This window comes from Canis lupus, chromosome 24 (assembly GCF_011100685.1).
Source record: "Canis lupus familiaris isolate Mischka breed German Shepherd chromosome 24, alternate assembly UU_Cfam_GSD_1.0, whole genome shotgun sequence".
In the NCBI taxonomy this organism is placed as follows: Eukaryota; Metazoa; Chordata; class Mammalia; order Carnivora; family Canidae; genus Canis; species Canis lupus.
In genome coordinates this window covers 19,458,105-19,475,502 of record NC_049245.1, presented here as the reverse complement: position 1 = coordinate 19,475,502, position 17,398 = coordinate 19,458,105, and the positions used below count along the sequence as shown (strand labels likewise).

The following is a 17,398-nucleotide window of genomic DNA, read 5'->3' as shown; positions in this document are numbered from 1 at the left end:
GAACAAAATAGAGAGTACAGACACGGACCCACATAAACACAGTCCATTGTTTTTCAACAAAGTTGTGAAAGCAATTCAATAGAAGAAAGACAGTCTTTTTGACAAATGATGGTGGAACAGACATTCATGTGCAAAAAAAATGAACCTCAACTTATATTCTCACACCTTATACAAAAATTAACACAACAATATCACAGATAAAACATAAAACACTTAAAAGAAAAGATCGAAGCACTCTCCATGACCTTTAGTTAGACAGAGTTCACAGATATGACACCAAAAACATAGTCCATTAAAATTATTGATAAATTGGACTTCATGAAAATTGAAAACTTTTTTCTGCTAAGAGAATGAAAAAACAAGCTATATATGGAGAGAAAATATTTCCAAATCACATAGTCTGTAAGGGACTTTTATTCAGAATATATAAAGAATGCTCCAAATTCAGCAGTAATAAGACCAAAAATGGGTCAAGTATTTCAATAGCCATGTTACCAGAGAAGATATATGAGAGGTACATAAGCCACAAATAGATACTCAACCATCATTTGTTTATGTAAATGCAAATTAAACCATCATCATTATACACCAAATAGGATGGCTACAACTAAGGGGGGAGGGAACCATCTAACTATATTAAGTGCTGATAAAGATTCAGAGCAACTAGAACTCTCATCCACTGTTGGGGGAAGGAGAATGGTATAGCCACTCTGTCCTTCAACAAGGGATAAATGAAGTGTGTACCATCAGCATAATGTAATACTAAATACATTGTAAGAAATAATAAAAACAAAGTATTGATGCATATAACAATATGGATGCAACTCCGAAGCATTAAGCTGAATGAAAGAAGTCAGCATCAAAAGATCACATATTGTGGGGCACCTGGATGGTTCAGTCGATTGAGCTTCCAACTCTTGATTTCAGCTCAGGTCTTCAGCTTCAGACCTTAGGGTCCTGGGATCAAGTCCCTCCCTTGCTCAGCATGGAGTCTGCTTGAGGATTCTCTCCCTCTCCCTCTGTTCCTCCCTCCTTCACGCTCACTCTCTCTCAAATAAATAAATAAATAAATAAATAAAATTTTTAAAAGGTTACATATTACATAATGCCACTATATGACATCTATAGGCCAAAATGATAAGGACAAAGAATAGATCTCTGGTTGTCAGAAGTCAGTGGATGGGGCAAGAGTTGTCAAAAAGGGGCAGCATAAGGAAATTTTGAAGGATAACAGAACTGTTTTGCATTCTGATTCCGGTTATGGTTATATCAACATTACACGCATTAAACTTCATAAAACAGTATATACCGAAAAGTCAACGGCACTGTATATAAATTGCTTTAAACACCAATGACAGAAAAACAGTAGAGCAATGTCTACAAGTTCCAAACCAAAATCCCATAATTTTATACCCAGTCAAGTTTTCATTTGTATAAATGAAATGGCAGCACATACACATTTTCAAGTACACGTGAACCTAGGAGCAAAGACACATTGTGTGGGGTTTTTCTTCAAATTTTTATTTAAATTCTCAGTAGTTCATGTACAGTGCAATATTGGTTTCAGAAATATTCAGTGACTCATCACATACCACACCCAGTACTCATCACAATTGCCCTCCTTACTACCCCTCTCCCATCTACCCCATCCCTCCCCCCCTCACTCCATCAACCCTCAGTTCTCTATCTTTAAGAGTCAGAGACATTTTTTTTAAAGTATTCATTTATGAAATCCAATAAAGAAATAAACCAAAGTAAAGAATTCAGGAAACAGAGTGGTGAGTGCAGAATTAGTTAAATACATAATTAGGATTAAACAGCTCCAGTAGCAATGAGGAAGCCCACAAACAAGTCAATGATCTAAAATCTTGACAACATAAAAATAATTAACAAAAATTTGGAAGTTTAGGAAGAGAAAATGAAAGGAATTCTAGAAGTGCTCATGCCATCACATTTCACACCAGGGAGTGCTCCATATTCTCTTGAATCAGAACATAATTAGAAACTACTCATCTGGTATGTCAATTGTAATTCAATAAAAAACTTACTCTACTCTTTTGTGTTTTATAAATTTTTTCCTTAAAGTGGTTTTTTAAAAAAACTTTTTATTTTGAAGTAATTTTAGAATTACGGAGAATTTGAAAAAATAATGCAGAGGACTCAATATGCCCTTCACCGGTTTCCCCTAATGTTAACCTTTTATATGCCCTATACAGTCATTGAAACCATGAAATCAACACTGATATAATACTATCAACAGAACTACAGATCTTATTAAAATATTGCCAGTTTTCCCAATCATGTCCTTTTCCTGGTCCAGAATCCGATCCAATCCCACATTGTACTCAGTTTTCATGTCTCCTTAATAATTTCCTTAGAGAGATCTATTAAGATATAATAACCCTTGTGTGAAGAAAAACTATTTGAAAATCATCAAGCACTTCAATTTTACTTCCGTTTCTTCTTTTTCTTTAAAGTCAGGTAAAGTTAAATTTAATACTCTATTTGAAATGCTATTGCAATAACAGCAGTGTCATATGAGTTGAGTGAGAGATTAATATCTCAATATTCATCAGAAAAAACTCATCAAGGTGCTGAGATGCTTGAAAACCCTTATTTAGCCAGAAAATAACACCATGCCCAGGGACTATTGTAGATGATGAGAAACCTTTGCAAAGTTTTCAGCACTGAAGGGAACTGACTTGTATGCCTCAAAACATACCTGTGGCTGCTACGCAGGGAATGAATTGGGGGGCTCGCCCCAGGGGAGGCAAGCTGGCAAGTTGGGAAGCTGATAACACAACATGCAGACCATGTAGGAATCCATTTATACCCAATAACAGAAACCCCAAATGACAGCGGCTTACACAAAGGAGGGGTTTCCTCTTCTTTCCACACAAAATTTAGAGGTCAGCAGTTAGCTATTTTACCAAAGATCCAGGATCTTTTTGTTGTTGGTGGTGATGGTGGGGTCCTTCCGTTCCAGCTTATTACTTCACAGCTCCAAGATAGCTGCCACAGCTCCAGACATCACATGCATGTTTAAAGAAAGAAAAATTCAGAACAGGTATAAGACAAGGCTCCATGCCGTATCCTTTTTACCTCCACGAGATTTTTGTTTCCCTCTTCGTCACAACTGTCACTCCTAAATGCAAGAGAGGCTGGGAATGTGAGTAACCTGAGATACACAGATATTACAGACACAAACAATGATGTTTTCAGTGTAGAAGAAGACGACGAGAATGTACATTTCAGGTAAGTAATTAATTAACAATGTCTGTCAGACAAGTGTGACATTAAGAGCCCCAAGCTATGTCAATGAAGGGGGCTGGAGATGAGTGGGTACATATGAGATATTTAGAAAACAGGAAGAGCAGAACTTGGTGACGACTGGCTGTCAGGTATGAGGAGGAGAGAGGAATGCAAGATGCCTCTCCGGTTTCTGAATTGGTAGAACAGGTGAGTGGGGGTGCTAGGACTGCAGGGGAACATGCTACCGGCTACCTCCATGGGGGGGGGGGTGGCAGTATACTGAGCCATATTAGGAATGTGTTCCTTGATTGACTTTTTAAAATACTAGTTAAAACAGCCACCATCTAATAGTCATAGGCAACGGGCCAGGCATGGTATCTAATGTTTCATTTGCATTATCTCATTTAATCTTTATAACAACACAGTGCTTTAGTCTGTTTTGGTCATTGGAATATTACCAGTGTCCATAAAAGCACCTGGGACATAAGAGGGGCTCTTTAAATATTAAACAAAGGAAGAAAGACCAGCAGAATTATTATTATTATTTATAGGTGAAAAATCGGAGGCTCAGAGAAATTCTTATTTATTTATTTTAGAGGCAGCGGAAGAGCAGAAGGAGAGAGAGAGAGAGAGAGAGAGAATCCCAAGCAGGCTCCACAGTGAGTGCAGAGCCCTACTTAGGGCTCAATCTCATGACCCTGAGGTCATGACCTGAGCCAAAATTAAGAGTCAGACGTTCAACCGACTGAGCCACCCAGGTGCCCCTGAGGTTCTGAGCTGAGGTTCAGGTTAAAGAGCTTGCCTCACAAGGTCCTACACCTGTAGAACCGTAGAGCCAATTGCTCAGGTTAGCTCTGTGCTTTTCCACCATGGTTTCCTACCTTCCTGTTAAACAAAGCTGTGAAACTCCCACTTCTTCAGAGAAAATGGAACCACAGGGAAACTGGAACGTTTTCAGTCACCAAATCCTTCCAGAGCCTCCAGATCAAGCCTCCCAACACCTCCCCCACCAGTCGTTTGTCATTGTAACGTCCTTAATGCACTCCATTGCCTTTCCTCCATGCTCACTCAGAAGTCCTCTCCGCCCTGAAAGTTCCATTCAGCTCTCAGATAGATGGATGGCTCTTTCTCACCCATCAATTCTCAGAAGCCTTCTCTGACCCCAAGACTAAGTCAACGTCTGTCCACGGGATTGGATCCCTAAATACCACCTACCCCTTTTCTACATTTACTTCCTGGAGCCCATAACTAAAAAAACACAGGCATGATTATCTGCTTATTTTCTGAACTTGTGCTAGAACATAAGCTCGGTGAGGGCAAAATATCTGACTTGTTTACTATATTCCCAGTGTTCAGCACTGTGTCTGGCACATAGCAGATGCTGCACACACATTCGAAGCTTGGAGGGATAGGCTCTGATGGATGGGAGAATATGATGCATGGATGGATTTGTTAATGAATGAATTAACCAATGGCTGGAGGGACACATTTGGATGGATGCTCTAGGTAAATAACAGACAGGACAGCTGTACGAACAGGACAGCTGGCTGGCCTGGCTAGATGAGAAGCTTTTCCTAGACCACCTATCCCAGAGGGGTCTCCATCTCACCTTCCAGGTTCCTGGCAGGATGTCTCAGGCTGTGGCTTTTGATTGCTTCTTCTACCTTTGCCAACAACGACTGCCTGGTTGGATCTCACCTGGGCCCACACTGCTGGGAAAGTAGCCAAGGACTCCAGCAGAAGAATCTGTGTGGGCTGGTTTGGAAATATCCTCTCCCTGGGGAGAAGGTGGGCCCATGGCAATTATGCAGCAGAAAGGGTTCTCAGAGTAAATCTGTCTTGCACAACAGGTTAGAGTTAAATTTGACCTGAGCCATGAATCATGCTGTCAGTCTCCCATTCAACCACATCACTGAGCCAGCAACCTTTGTGAGTGCTACTATTTATATAGATACAAATACACATATTTATACAGACAGAGGTATGTACGCAACTGAAGCATTCTGATTAATTGTATCCTTGGGGACCAAGATTTTTTTTTTTCGTCACTCTTCCTCTTGTGTTCCAGTAGAGGCTGCTGGTTCAAGGATGTAGAGATGGAAGGCTGCGAGGTGTGGGAGATCATCAATTCACTCAGCAAACACTTCCTGGCGCCCACTCTGGGACGAGCCCTTGGGTGTGGAGTAGAGTGGTGGAGGGTATGAAAATAATAGGATATGCTTTTCACCCCCATTGAAGTCTGGGGGTGCTGCTGACTGACAGGAGAAAGGATGGTGGGTGGTTGAAGGTTTAGACTCTTGTAATCAAACAGATGGAGATTCAAATCCCAGCCTGACCTTATACTTGCTGTGTGACCTTGGCAAGGTGTGTCAAGTCTCTGAGCCCAAGTTCTCACCTCTCTGGAAAAAGACAGATATAAATCCTGCCTTCTGGAGTCTGTGTGGGTCTGGAATAAGACAATGAAGGTAAAGGCAGGCACAGAGTAAACACTCAAGAACCCCCATCACCGTTTCCATCATCGTCGTAGCTTTTAAAAGCTTTTTCAGCGTTTAGCATGTGCCGGGTACATATGCTAGCTCAAGTGTTTCTTACAAAGCGCCCCTAGAGGAGATACTGTTACATTCCCTCCAGTTTTCAGATGAGGAAAGTGGGATACAGAGACATTAAGTGACTTGCTCAAGGTCACACTTCTATTAACCGGCAGGGCCAAGTCTCAAACTCAGAATACAAACGCAGATCCGGGGGGGCACAGACCCACCCCAGGATTTCTTCAGCCCCCTTCGCACACCCTTTTCTTAACTGTGCTGATCCTCCCACTCAACACTGCATGGCAGAGGGGACATTGCTTCTCTGATCACTAATCATTGCTAAGCGCCAGGTGTTTCCTAGGAGCAGTGTTATGTGGTGTTTGTGGTTCGGGTCTGTGCTCTCCTCGCATATTAGAGAAAAGATTCATAACAATAGTGGGGAGATGAACAGTCTAACTGGAAAGGCACTGTACAGGGAGAGGCTTTAACTCAGATCGGGCTCTGACACACCTTACCTGCCATTCGGCTTTGGGCCCCTCCTGTGCCCTTTCAGCTACTTTACTAGCAAACACTTCTCTGGTCACTGTTTTGTTTTTTGGTTTGGTTTTGTGAGTACAGCTGACACACAATGTCCCATTAGTTTCGGGTGTACAACATAGTGACTCAACAAGTTTATATATGACGCGATGCTCATCACAACTACAGCGACCCCCTGTCCCAGTGGATATGTCGCTATTTCAGTAGCATCTGCTATATTCCTTATGCTGTGTCTTTCATTTCCGGGACTTATTCATTCTATAACGGATCATTGTTTTAATATTATAATAATATTAATCTTCCTAACAATCCTAGGAAGGATGAATGATCGTATCTCCATTCTGTGGATGGGAAAACTGAAACAGAGAGAGGTCAGGAGACTTTCCAAGGTCAGACAGCTGGTAACAACAGAGCCAGGATTTAAAGCAGGTAATCTGGCTCCCTGGTCGTCAGTCCTCTTAAGCATGGTGCTCTCTGGCTTTATTCACCTTATTACATTGTATGTATCCTCCCGACAACCCAAAGCAGGTAAACATTTTCATCTTTGCTTTATAGATGAGGACACTGATGCTCAGAGAGGTGAAACCACTTCCTCACTTGTGAGCGGCAAAGCTCCAAGACAGAGGCCAGGTCTGCCACGGGTGGGGTGTTCTCCACACAGCAGCGCTGGGATCTCCTGGGGGGCAGATCTGATCATGAGACTCTCCGATCAGATATAGGCATTGGCTCCTTCTTGCCCTGAGGATGAAGTCCAAGTACTCTAATAGGCCTACCTGACGACCGGTACCCTCTCCTGTCCTGTCACTCACCTCTCTCTCTGGCACCAGACAGTCAAATGAATGACATGCAGCTCCCAAAGATGCCAGACCCTCTATCCCAGCTCAACTGGTATCCTACCCCACTGCTTCCTCAAAGAGCTTGGAACCTTCCACTCCACAGCCCATGGAACCAGAAGTACACCCCCCCACCCCCAGTTCCTGTGACTTCCATGGGGCTGTGCCCTCGGTTGATTTTATTGGGAGCCACTGTCTCTGATATCTCGGCAAACCCCACATGCATCCTCCCACCCTGTCACCCTGTGGACTCCACAAGCTGTCCAACCACAGAAAGTGTTCAACAAATCCAGAGGCACGTCCACAGGAAGGTGTCTGGAAGGGCTTTGTGCTGGCTGGGAACAGCCTGACCCTGCTAGGTACTCTGTAAGGAGAGAAGAAGGGAGGGAGGGAGAAGGGAGGGAGAGAAGAAGGGAGAGAGGAAGGGAGAAGGGAGGAGGGGGGAGGGGGGAGAGGGAATGAGAAGGGAGAGAGGGAAGGAACAGGGAGGGAAAGAAGCAGGAGAGGGGGGAACACTTGAATAGCACCCTACGCCATCACCATTCCTAATTTATTTCAGAACCAGAATAGATGCCTCTCCTTGCCTCAGTTCCCACATTAGAGCAATCACCTCTCCATAGTTAAGCAATGGTCTTGAGATCTCATATCCTATCCACCCCATACAGTTTATCCAGCTGTTTATTTTAAACACTGACAGGACTCCCCTAAGGCAAACTATGCCGAGGCCCTACCCCAGACTAACAGAAAACAAATCTTTTGGGGGTAGGACCTAGGCATTGGTAGTTTTCAAATGTTTCCCCTCTTTCCCCCCACCGTCCCTACATCATTTCCACTCCCCTTGTGTGGCAACTCTCACTGGTCCTTTAGGTCTTTCTTCCTGCAGGAAGCCCTCCTATCATCATTCTCAAAACCCAAGTTGGGTGTGTTTCCTCTGGGTTTCCACAGCGTTGTGCATCTACTGTATTCATACTTACTGCCCTAGTAAAACTGCACATTTACTTTATTTTCCCCTCTGAACCTTGAGTGTCACATCCAGATTGTGTCTTATTACTTGCATGTGTCCCCAGAGTCTAGTACAAATGTCTACCCCATTGTAAAAGACCTTAATAACTGAAATAAATGGGTGAATTGGACATTGAGGATGCTTCTAGAATTTTACTCTTGTAAATAACAGTGAGCATCTCCATAAATAAGCCTTTTCTAGTATTTTAGAACATTTCCCCAGAAGTAGGGCTACTGGGACAAGGACATAAAGATTAATGTGCCTCTTGCTACAGAGACATGTGTCTCACTCCATACTTTTCCTTTCCCCTTTCTTCATTAGAACTGGAATATAAATAAAAGTTCCAAGTTTCAAAAAAAAAAAAAGAACTGGAATATGCCACCCATAGAGTTTAGGTAGGACTGATCAACCCTTAATCCCTTGAGTAAATTTTCGTTTAATCCAATCAGGATGTTCTATCACTCCCCACACCCACCCACCACCACACACGGCGATGGATTTAAGGATAAGTACATGATCAAAGCTAGACCCGTGGGACCAACTAGACTCAGATTCAACACTTCTTTTTTCCACCAACAGGAAAATGCATAGCTATGACCAGAGCCAGAAAGCATATAGCTCCTATGCTGCTAACATCAATTTTGTGGCCATAAGGGGAGGTCCCATTGCTTAATAAGAATTAGCACACCACCACCGCCCCCTCCTGCGAGGCAGCAAAGGAGAGAAATACACAAAAAGAAATTGACCTGGGTCACATTGCTGCTGGAATAAGCCTCCCCTGAAATTTGTCTATCCCTCAGCTTTTTATTTTTTTTAAGATTTTATTTATTCGTTCATTCATGAGAGACACAGAGAGAGAGAGAGAGAGAGGCAGAAACATAGGCAGAGGGAGAAGCCTGCAGAGAGGGGAGCCTGACGCAAGACTTGATCCCAGGACACCGGGATCACGGCCTGAGCCAAAGGCAGATGCTCAACCACTGAACCACCCAGGTATCCCACCCCCTCAGCTTTTTAGTTACTCAATAAATTCTGTCTCTCTCTGCCTCTCTGTCTCTCTCTGTGTCTGTCTCTCTCTCTCTCATTTAAACCACATTAAGTTCCTTGTTTGTTTGTTTGTTTTAAAGTAATATCTGCCCCAAAGGTGGGGCTTGAATTCACAACCCCCAGATCAAGAGTCACATGCTCTACTGACTGAGTCAGCCAGGTGCCCCTGAGTTACATTTTATCTTTACTTTCAAACATAAGCATCCTAATGCATATGCTACATGCTGTTAGATTATTTTTCGAGGATTTGTCGACATTTGCAATTAGGCTGAAATTGCTTTAACCTTTTTGATAAGACAGCTGCTTCTAAGAATTCAAATTTAGGATATCAGGGGTCACAAAGACTCTAGGACATTAACTCATTCATGCTGCCCCCACCCCCTCATCCAGCAAGCAGTAGACTATAAAGACAAATGATATCTGTCACCTTGACCTAGAGAAACAGGCAGGTGGGAGACCAACTTTCTCTTTCTTTCTTTCTTTCTTTGAGGGGGGAGACCAATTTCTGTTCCTAGATGGTGCTGTGTTTTTTTGTTTGTTTTTATGTATGCAACTTTTAAGAGTAATATTTCCTATTAGTTTTTCTTTTCAAATCCTTAAATATTAAACAAGTCTTGTTTGTTGCAGAATAATCAGAAAATATCTATGTTTCAACTATCTATTTTTGTGTAACAAACCATTCCAGAATTTAGCAGCTTAAAATAACTTTATTATGCTCCCACATTCTGTGGGTCAACAATTTGGAAAGGACACAGTAGCCATGGCATATTTGCACCAGCATGGACCATCAACTGGGAAGACCAAAGTCTGGGACTGACTTTATTGGTGGGGGGAGAAATGATCTAGAAGTATCTGAATTTAAATGTTTGGTCATAGATGCTGGGTATTTGCTGGGACGTCAGCTGGGGCTGTCAGCAAGAACACATACACAGGGACTGTCCATATGGCCTGGGCTTCCTCCTAGCAAGGCTGCCTCAGACTTCTTATGTGGAAGCTCCAGGCTCCAAGGCTTGTGTACCAGAAAAACTGGACCAAAGCTTCATGGCATTTTATGACTTAGCATTGTAAGTCACAGAGCATAATTTCCACCACACTCTAGAGGGCATTCAGTCACTCAGGTCCTCCAGATTCAGTGGGAGAGAACAGAGACCCCATATTCTGTTGGCAGAGGTATCAAAGAATTTGTGGACATATTTGGGCTTGGAGGAGGTTTTTTTGGGGGGAGGGCATGTTTTAAATTTACTACATATTCAAACAAAAAGAAAATAATAAGCAACAACATAGCCTTGGGTACTCAAAGAAAATCACAATAACATCTTGGTGTCTACCTTTATGAATACTTCTTTTTTATGGAGTACTTTCTTGTTACTGGTTTTCAAAAAACAGGGCTTATTTTAGCCAAGACTCTTTAAATGGAAAGAAATCCAGTTCAAACCAATGTAAGCAATAAAAGAGATGCATTGACTCATAGAGTTGAAAATCCCAGGGGTCTGACTTCAGGAGCAAGTGGATCCAGGAGCTCAATGAATGTCATCTGAATCTGTCTTCCCACATCTCCTTGTTCTACTTTCTGTTGTTTGATTTCATCTCAGGCAGATTCTCCCACATGATGGCAAAAGGGGATACCACAACTCTTGGCAGGCCTTAGGCCTATAGAAGGATAGTTGTTTCTCTTCTGAGGGATTTAGCATCATCCTAGGGATGGCCTTCAGTGGCTCAGCTTGACTCAGGAGTCCAGGGCAGCCTGTCATGACATGGCCTGCCCTGAACATTCTGGGGAGATGAAAAGCTCACATCCATTCCAGGGATCATACAACACCTGCAGTTTTTTCCCTGGTTTCCTCCAATTAACTTTATATTCACACCAATGACCACACTTCTAAAAACATCATTTAGAATGGCTGCTTAGCCCTATGAGCAGATGCACCTTTATTTAAGAATCTGGTGCTGAACATTATTTTACATTTTGCACTGCAACCATCAGTCTAGCATACCTTTTAATTAAATCTTTGCAAGTATCCACTAAATATTGTATCTGGACGTGGAATTGCTATGTCAAAGGACATGCATGTTTTTAATGCTCTTGATGCCTTTTTTTTTGGGGGGGGGGTCATATTGACTTCATGAAAAGTAGTAGCAATGTCTACTCCCACCTACATGATTTAAGACTGTTGATTTCTCCCCACTCAGACCCATGCTGGATACTAAAACCTTAAAAACAAAATCTTTGCCAAATAGACAAAATATTGTTTTGTGGTTTTCATTTGTATTTTTTGTTCCCATATTGCTAAGGAGGCTCAATGAATTTCACTTCCTTCTATTAATTGCATTTCCCAGGAAGGATACAAAACACCTGTGAGGGTAGCCTAGCTCAAGACCCACAGCTTCCAATCTCTTGAGGGGCAGCAGAGAGTGACAAGAGGGCTTTTTGTGGTGATAATTTAAATAATAGTAGCTACAGTTTTAAAGCCTCTGCAATGAGCAAGCCTTGTCCCAACACCGTCCATGTCCATTCATTACAGTGTCTGACCTCCTGGGACATCATACGTAGCCCCATCCATTGGGGTCCCCGCTTGTAGACCAAGAGCTTTGCTCAGACCTCAGTTTCGTAGTTAGGAAGTCCTCCCTCGGGGGATCCCTGGGTGGCGCAGTGGTTTGGCGCCTGCCTTTGGCCCAGGGCGTGATCCTGGAGACCCGGGATCGAATCCCACATCAGGCTCCCGGTGCATGGAACCTGCTTCTCCCTCTGCCTCTCTCTCTCTCTCTCTCTCTCTGTGTGACTATCATAAATAAAATTAAAAAAAAAATTAAATAGGAAGTCCTCCCTCGGGATTTCTGCCAACAGGTTCCTTTACTGTGCCCTCTGCGGGAAAGCCTCCGTGTCATGCCCTCCCTACTCAGCCTTTTCACTTACAGACCTAACAGCAGCAGCAAGACATAAGCAAGTGGCTTACAGCACACATGGTCTGGCCAACTTCACTGCTCCACAGGCTTATTGAGGTATTTATTTCCATACACGGAACAGGAAAAAAGTGGAAAATAACGTGCTGTAGCTTTCAACATCTGTAAGGTAAGGGGCTGATGCTGCCCTGTTTTCTATATAAGAAAACTGAGGCTAAAAGAAATACAATCATTTGTCTGAGGTCCCACACTTACATCTGCTAAGAAACTCTCAGGGATGCACCCCCCACCCCGCCACAAGAAGCACCTACTCATTCTAAACTTATAGCACATCTTCTTGCCTCCTGCGGTTTCTAGTGTTTCTCACTGAGTGTAACATCTCCCGTTATCCCAGTATCTGCTGTGCCAATAGGCTACATCCCTGTCCTGCGGCCGGCAAAACAGAGCTCAGCCCCTAACTGCTGGAGAGATCAGTCACGGACACATGTCCTCATCAGCATGAAAAGTGAGCCAGTTGTGACCTTGAGACCTTTCTGGCCAGCACCCCACCCCCACCCCTACTCCAGTGCTCAGCCTGAAGAATGAGGAAACCCCGAGCAACTCTTGAGTGGCCCATGGCTCCTCAAGGCAGGTAGATCAGCCTGTACCAGGGCTGGCAACTGACTCATTCACCAGATCCCTTCTCATTTTCTCAGCTCAGGCAGCTCCTGATGCAAAGCTGAGCGTCCTCCTCTGCCTCATTGTGTGCGTGTTCTTGGGGGCGGGGGCTTTGGGTAGATTTCTGAAAAGCAATTATGCTTATTACTGGTTAGGATTTCAGAAACCTTCTCTGTTTGCTGAGTGCCTTAATTGCCAACCCTTTCCATCACTCAGGCTTCCTGACAGCCCCATTTTGCAGGTGGAAAAATGTGCCAATGCAGAGCAGTGGAGAAAGGCTGTAACAGAAAACCAAAGATGGAAAGAGAAAAAGTCCTGACGATGTTTTTGGTGTCCGTGGGGTTCCCATGCCCTCACCCTGGACATCTCAGTTATGTGAACCAGTAAATCATCTCCGTATTTAAACCGGTTTGAGGTGAATTTCTCTCATTTGCAATCAGCAGGCTCCTGACTATTAATGCCTCTTGTATGTGGTGTCTTTAAAATACACATGTATATATTTTTTAAGATTTTATTTATTTATTCATTAGAGACACACAGAGAGAGGCAGAGACACAGGCAGAGGAAGAAGCAGGCTCTCTGTGGGGAGCCTGATGAGGGACTCAATCCCAGGACCCAGGGATCATGACCTTAGCCAAAGGCAGACACTCAACCACTGAGCCACTCAGGTGCCCCTAAAATACACATATATTTTTAAAAGAAAATAAAAAATATATTTTTTATATGTAATATACATTATATAAAAATATATGTGAATTACATATAATTAAACTGAATGATATATATATATATATATATATATTAGTTTATTTTACAAACTAAGGGCTCATGTTAAAAATTGAAACCATACAAACCTAAGAATGGTATGGACTTGGGGTTAAGCATAACCGATGAAGCACGTAGGCATGGCCCCTTGCAAATTCCCATTACAGTGAAAGGAAAGAGATAAAAAAAAGTGAGCCACAAAGATGAAGCAAAAGAGAGGACAACAGCAATCAAACACAGAAGTTCTGTAGCAAATGGACAAATGGTGACCGACATAGCAAAGCTAAAAAAGCTGAAACCTGTACAAAGCAGCAGAGAGCGGGCAAGCCATCTAATTTGTGCCTGGATTCCCCAAAAGGCTCAGGAGTGGGAGGTGTCATGTGCCTCCTAAAATAGGGTACAGACAGGGCAGGAAATGGCTGGTGTGTTAGAAGTCCATAAAAAAGAAGCTGTTAGAGGCCTCTGCGTGAGGACCCCTAGCCCTCAGGCAAAAGATTAAAGGGTGTCTTTCTGGGTTGAGGCAAGAGACTCTGGCCTTGGAAGTCTCAATCCAGAAGCCAGGAAAGAGCTGAGTTAAGTAAGAGGTATAATCTGAAGGCTGAGGCCCCATCCTCCTCCCTACTCTGAGAGTCAGGCTTTGTCCTCCTAGACCAACTGGAAGATTCCATCGTGGAAAAATGAGCAGCAAATGAGAAAAGGTGCACAGGTACTCACAGTTTCCCTTATATAAATGGCCCAGCCAGACCAATCTTTTTCCAGGCAACACCCCCCTCCAATGCATTTACTCACAGGTGTAATCACTTACAAAGAAAGGAAGGCTGTAATTACCCACACAATTCTGCTTTTTAAATTTAATAATGTACCGTGGACACATCCCGTGTCTGTATGTACAAGTCTCTGTGCAGTAGGCTGATTTGTATGAAGAGCAAGGTGTTCATGCAGTCTCAAGTATCACCCCACGGCGTACTTATTTACAGAGTGAGGAGGGTTCTCTTCCAGTGAGAAATCTGATGACCACTGCTTTCATCAAAAGATCAAATTTGGCCTCATTGGTGAGGGATGCACTAGTACCACACGCTTCTTATGTGATGTACTAGCAAGCGCACAATTACTTGCAAGACATTCCCGCCAAAAATGCACATCCTGAATCTAGCTGGGAAGAAACAAACAAATCGAGAATGTGACATAGTCTCCTAGACTCTTCAAAAATGTCAATGTTATGAGAGGGAAAAAGAAAAAAAGCAGAGCGCCTGGGTGACTCGGTTAAGCATCTGCCTTTAGCTCAGGTCATGATCCCAGGGTTCTGGGAACCCACATTGGGCTCCCTACCTGTTGGGGAGTCTGCTTCTCTCCCTGCCATGCCCCTTGCTTGTTCTCTCTCTCTCTCTCTCAATCTCTCTCTTTCTCTTTCTGTAAAATAAATAATATCTTAAAAAAAAAAGTTGACAACTGTTCTAGATTGAAGGCAACTACCAAATGTAGTGGGATCCGAGATTGGAAAGAAATTAGCTATAAAGGACAGTTGGGGGCCAACTGGAGAAATCTGAATATAGGACATAAATCTGAATACAGAAGGGATAGAATGCATTTGTCAAAGTATTATTATTGTAATTCCTGAGTATGGCACAAATATGGCAAGTCGTTGGCAGTTGGTAAAACCACATAAAGGATATATGGGTGTTCATTGCACGAGGCTTGCAAGTTTTCCGTAAGTTTGAAAATTTTCACAATAAAAAGCTGGAGGATAAGGGACTGTCCTCCAGAGACTGAGCCATGCGATCCATTTGGGAAGGCGACTCAACTTTTCCAAGTGCCTCCTCTGTCAAGAGTGATAATAATAGAACCTGCCTCATGAGCCTGTTAGATTAAATGAGATAATGCCTGCAAAGTGCCTATCAGAGTTCCTGACATAGCAAATGTTAACTGTCACGATCCTCTGCCTCATTCTCTTTAATGGATGCATAATTCCATTGTCTTGAGTTTCTCTGGATTTGGCAGGAAAGTCATCGCCCAGCTAACGAGCTCTGCTATTTTCTTGCTGATGACAGATAAGAGTAGCTACAGTTTGTGCTGTCTGCAAGGGATTGGAGCAGAAAGAGGTCTTGCCCCAACTGATGAATTTGGATGCCTGACCAGTGGACACCTGTCCCTTTCCCCACCTGCTTTGGGTTAAGAACCCCCTTTTCAGAAGAAACCCATCAGTGGTATGATTTGGGTTAATTTTGCTTCTTCTACCGCCCGTGGGGCAGCCACCCACCCAGTCCTGGGTAAAGCCCTTTCCCCCCTTTACCCCTAGATGGGTAAAGCTATACTGGTTACTCATCTCAGATAGTGTCCTTCCTCCCTAGGAGTCATTTGCCAGCACGATATGGAATACCTACAATGAACCAGAAGGACAGAAACAGATATAGCCCAGCCCTGGACAGAGGTGATCCTCAGGTCTAGAAGGGGAGACAGATAACACAAAGATCCAGCTCCCTAGCACCCAAATCCCAAAAAAGATAATTACTTTTCACTTCTCTGTCATTCCTTCAAATGAGGCACCAAAACTGAACTTCTCAGAAACCTACTTTATCTGCAAGGCAGAGATTGAAGGTTGCCTCAAAAAGACCTGCAAGAAGCAATTTCCTCCCAATTACCACTAGTTTCTCAACGCCTTTCCCTTGGGAGGCTTTATTGAGGGGAGACGGTGCCAGATGATAATGTCAGGGGATCTGCACTATGAAATAAGTACTGGAAATCCCCCAGGCTTAATGACAATGCTTTTCCTTTGAACTAACTCCTTTTTTTTTTTTTTTCATTTTTAAAGCATTCTTCAGCTATTTCATTTTATTGTGTTCAGACCATCCTTTGACGCAAGTGGGACAAATATAGTCATATCTATCCCTCCGATAGCAGAGGAGGTGGTGTAGTGTCATGGAGAAGAACACGGGCTCTGGCGTCAGACTGCTGCATTCACTCTTGGCTCTGCCAATTAGCAGCTTTGTAATCCTGGGCCAGTGACTCGGCTTTGTGGCATGGTGGTAAAGCTCAAAGGAAATAACGAATGCAGGGGCAAAATCTGGCACATAGTAAGTGCTCAGTAAGTATTAGCTATTACTATTGTTGTTAATATTGTTGTTGTTATTGTAGGGGGTCCAGGGATGACAAAGCAATCAAGGACAGCCTCCAGGGAGAAGCATGATATCAGACATGGAGGCAGATGCAAGGACTAAGAAAATTGTCCCTGGTCTCAAGGACCTCTCAACTAGGTGGGGAAAGGGGGACAAAATTAGGAGCAAGCAAAAATAATAATGCCAACAATTAGAAATGAGTCTCTTATAAAAGATGTTACAAGGTGGCGTCAACACACAGGTGCACAGTACAGGTGCTGATATGAGCTTCACAGGATAAGATGGGAACTCATCTCTAGCTGGGAATCCGCAGAGAATCAAGCCCCAGGAAAGGCTCAGGTGAACATACACACACATATACATGTTCAAATGTTCAGAACGAGGACATTTACTCTGGTTAGATGCAGTTTGAGAAATGTCCTGCCAAATGCTCACAGGGAAGAAATGTCATGAAGTTAGCCTGGCTTAGAATTCAGGTCTGTCTGATGCCAAAGCTCCTGATCTTTCTGTGATGTCCCACTGCCTTCACTTATTTCTGCCTACATCTCCATGGTTCTGAAGCATACATAGTGGGTGGAGAGGATGGAAGGATGGGTAGATGGCATATGGTGGGTGGATCGAGGAGAGAGGGTAGATGGTGTGTGAATGGGAGATGAAGGATAGAGAGAAGGATGGTGGATAGAAGGGGTAGCTGGTGGCCAGATAGATGTACAGTGGATGGATGGGTGGAAGAATGGTAGGGGGGTGGATGGATGGGGTGGCAAG

At 43.3% G+C, this 17,398-nt stretch overlaps 1 long non-coding RNA gene across 8 annotated transcripts in view; it reads right to left on the bottom strand.

Moving 5' to 3' along the window:
- Positions 1–17,398, bottom strand: part of LOC102156297 — an 85,287-nt gene that overhangs the window by 18,549 nt on the left and 49,340 nt on the right. For 7 of the 8 annotated variants that reach the window (XR_005377671.1, XR_005377668.1, XR_005377672.1 and 4 more), the window contains one exon: positions 1,665–3,021. This is a non-coding gene — a long non-coding RNA (uncharacterized LOC102156297). Of the gene's footprint in view, positions 1–1,664; positions 3,022–17,398 lie in introns of those variants that run through there. The other variant, XR_005377675.1, reaches the window with a different exon arrangement.